Below are 4,008 nucleotides of genomic sequence, written 5' to 3' on the forward strand. Positions count from 1 at the left end.
TTATTTTGCGGAGCCAGGAATTGAACTCAGGCCCTTGCACTTCCAGGGAAGCACTTATTCCACTAAGCCATCTCCCTGGCCGTTTTTCTTTCTTTAAAGTAAGAAAATACATTGATATTCCAGGTAATGCCAATCAGAATAACAATCATCAACAGCAGGAAGAAAACCCAGTTAAATGTTGGTGAACCTAAAAGGTGGCAATGTAAGTTAGTAATGAAATTATGGAGATCACTATGATGGTTCTTTAGAAAACTGAAAATAGTACTTCCATATGATCTATCTATTCACTCATCAACATACACATAAAGGAATGAAGCAATTTTATCTACACATACCTACATTGCATGTAACTGAGGCACAATTCACAGTTGTCAAGTTATAGAATCAGCCTAAGTCTATTGATGGATGAATGGAAAGAGGAAATAATCATATCATTTTCCAGAGAATGGACAGAAATGAAGAATATGACTTAAGACAGGTATATAAAAAAGCAAGAAAGGCAAGTATCAAATGTTGTATTTTCTCATATGTAAAAGCTCAAAAAAGAAGATGTCACTAAAATATAGGGGAGACTATCAGAAAGGATAAGGGAGTTAAGGTAGGAGAAAGAGGAGGCGAGGGAGGAGAAGTAACAGTGAATATAATCCAAATGTGGTAGGTGCACATATCGGTGAGTCACATGTAACAATCACTCTTTATAATTAAATCCCACTAACTATAACAAATTCCACATGATTGTGTCTTGAGAAAAAATGTTTTTAAATTAAATTAAACATTGCATGTAAACTTCCTATAAAATACTTTATGAAGAATCAATGAACTAACATACATAGTGGTGATGATGACTGAAGACACTAATAGTAATGTTTATTTTGGCATTGCTGAGAATTGAGCTTGGGGTCTTGAACATGCTACGTAAGTGCTCAATCTCAGACACGTCCCTATCTCAATAGTGATGATATTTGTACGTAATGCATCTTATACAGTCCAGAAGTTGAGTAGTGAGACTACTGTGAATTTAACATGTATTTTACATATGAGGAAATGAACCATGTGGCTAATTCATGTATGAGGAAGTGTGTGTGTATGATCTTATATCTGGTAAAGTCACATCGAAGAGGAATCAAATAAATTTTTAAAAATTTTGCCCAGCTTTTCGCGTTGCTATGTAAAATCTAAAATTTCATTAACTTTTTCCTAGAAGACACATTTTATGATAGTCAAGCTTAATTTCAACAAATCTTTTCTTATCTATGTTTATTTTTTTAAAAAAAGTACTAAGAGAATTTAAACAGAAAAACATCATAAATGATACAGAACTTATTTAACAAAGCAATATGAATTTCACATTACTTGTAGTAATGCATAATGTTATATTCCAGCCAATTATTCATACTACCAGATATATGCATATAACATTGGAAGAAAGAAAAAAAGAAATGTATGCAAAATTAAAAAGAGAAAAAGTAAAAACAATTGGAAAAATGAGACAAAACAAATTAAAACATTAATTGCTTCTTTACATAGACCAGCGGAAGTGTACAGTACAGATTTCCATACCATCTTGATTATATACATAGATAAATCTCTCCCCCACTCCCTCTCCTGCCCTTCACTTCAACTCAGATAATTTGAAAGAGAAAATTGGAATCCGAAGGCTACAATAGACACTGGGAAAGGGAATGAACTTATTCGAGAAACCCTGATTTGAAATTTTTTCTGTTTGAACATGTGGGGATCTATAGAGAACATCTACAGAAGCAGTTATGTTTGTAGCTCATATTACTTGATATTGATGTGTACTATTTACAAAAATGTGTTTTGACAAAAACAATATTAAGTAAAATATTATGCTATTATTCAGATTCATGTTAAATGTTACTAATTATCTGTTGCTAAATATTGTAAATTAGTTCAATGAACATATGTCCTTAGGTAACTGGAGTTTAATAAATATTGATTTAATTATAGTAAGTTGAAAGGAAAATACAATAAACACAAAGGATGATTACACTAAATTTCACTAACCAATAGTGCCTCACATGGGTAGTAACTTCTAACTTCCCTAGTGGAAATGTTTTAAAACACTGCAAGAATATGAATTCAATGAAAAAAATGAAGTTAGAAAGCAACTAATAAGTTACATGATTTTAAAAAACTCTATTGAAGTTTCTAATTTATTCAAGGTGAATAAATTTTACTCTTTTTGCCATAAATATCTTGTAATCAATTTTAATATCTGTACTTTGGTACAAGCTCTTTCTTTCTGGAATTCAGCACAACATATAGTTACTAAAAGGAAATATATACTTTAAATGCTATTTTGTTAATGAGCTGCCAAATACAAATATACTCATGGTTTTACTTTTTCAGCATCCGCTGCCCATTTCTCTATTGCATGCAGGTTTATGAACTGACAGTAATTACTAAGAACAACAGAGCAAGAACTTCAAAATCCTAGCACTGAGATTTCCAACAAGTAGATCACAACAATGAACACATTCAATAACACAAACACTTTCCATCACACCAATGGCTTTGTTTTGGTAGGGTTCTCTGAATGGCCCAAATTAGAAATGATTTTTCTTGGGGTCATCTCTCTGTTTTACATCATGACACTCTTTGGTAATTCAGTGATCATTGTATTGTGCTGCCTTAATCCTAGACTCCAAACCCCAATGTATTTCTATCTGGCTCATCTTTCCTTTCTGGACCTCTGCTACACCACTTCCACTGTTCCCCAGATGCTGATGCATATACAGAGCCACAGGAGAAACATCAGCTACATTGGATGTGTGGCTCAGCTTTTCATCTTCCTGGCTCTGGGATCTACTGAGTGTGTCCTTCTCTCCGTGATGGCCTTTGATCGGTATGTAGCTGTCTGCCAGCCACTCCACTACACAGTTGTCATGCATACTCAGTGATGCTGGCACCTGGCAGCAGTGGCTTGGACAGCAGGCCTCAGCAACTCCTTGGTTCAGACTGTGTTGACTTTCATGCTCCCTCGCTGTGGCCAGCATCAGGTCGAGAATTTCTTCTGTGAGGTTCCATCCATGCTTCAGTTATCCTGTGTGGACACATGGGTCAATGAGGTGGAAATGTATGCAGCCGTGGTGGTCATAAAAGTGATCCCAGCTGGACTGATTCTTTTCTTTTATGTCAAAATCGTCAGAGCAATTGTAAGGCTTCAGTCTGCTGAAGGTCGAAAGAAAGCCTTCAACACATGCGGGTCTCATCTTCTGGTGGTTGTCATGTTCTATGGCTCTGCCATTAGTGGTTATGCATACATGACTCCCAAGAGCAAATCAGCCAAGTTGAAAGGGAAGCTTCTTGCACTCTTCTATGGACTCGTAACTCCAATGCTCAACCCCCTCATTTACAGCTTGAGGAACAAAGATGTAAAGGGAGCAGTAAAGAAGCTGCTAGGAAAGGTACCAGGGTAAGGGCAGGTATGGGTTAAGAGGGCAGGTTTCTCTGCTCCACACTTCCACAGGCCTGCTGTCCTGCCACCTCAGGTCACACTAGCTGACTGTGATGAACACTGTGACCTAGGCAGTGACTAGGAAGTAAAATACTGATCTTTGTGTCCAGAAATAGACAAGAACAACCCTAAAATAATCAACATTCATGCATTGCAGTAAAATATACCACTTCTCTTAGGATATGTTGTCCTTTCTCATGGTCATTCAAACATATCCAAATAATATGTCTTGTTACAAAAGCACACTAAAATTAAGGTTGAGTGGTATTAGAGGACATGATTATTATGTAACGGTTTTCAGAAGGAAAGGCTATTTCTAGATTAAGAAGCTCAGATGTGACACTGTTGAGAGCATCAGACATAAAATGTGTAAGTAGTACAAACGTCTGAAGAAACATCGCTTCCAGCAACTCTCATGAAATTTTATCATGTGCTTAATTGTTTCTTGAATTTTTTAAAGTTTTATTGATAAACAGATAGCAATGAGACAGTTTCAAATCAAATCAGAAGTACAGTTTCAACAAATA

General features: G+C 35.7%; 1 pseudogene; it reads left to right on the forward strand.

Annotated features, from left to right (window-relative positions):
- The first annotated feature begins 2,492 nt into the window (after nt 1-2,492).
- On the forward strand, nt 2,493-3,443 carry LOC101580084 (annotated as a pseudogene).
- The last annotated feature ends 565 nt before the right edge of the window (nt 3,444-4,008 follow it).

The sequence above is a fragment of the Octodon degus genome, unplaced genomic scaffold (genome assembly GCF_000260255.1).
Source record: "Octodon degus isolate 3935 unplaced genomic scaffold, OctDeg1.0 scaffold00325, whole genome shotgun sequence".
NCBI classification, from domain to species: domain Eukaryota; kingdom Metazoa; phylum Chordata; class Mammalia; order Rodentia; family Octodontidae; genus Octodon; species Octodon degus.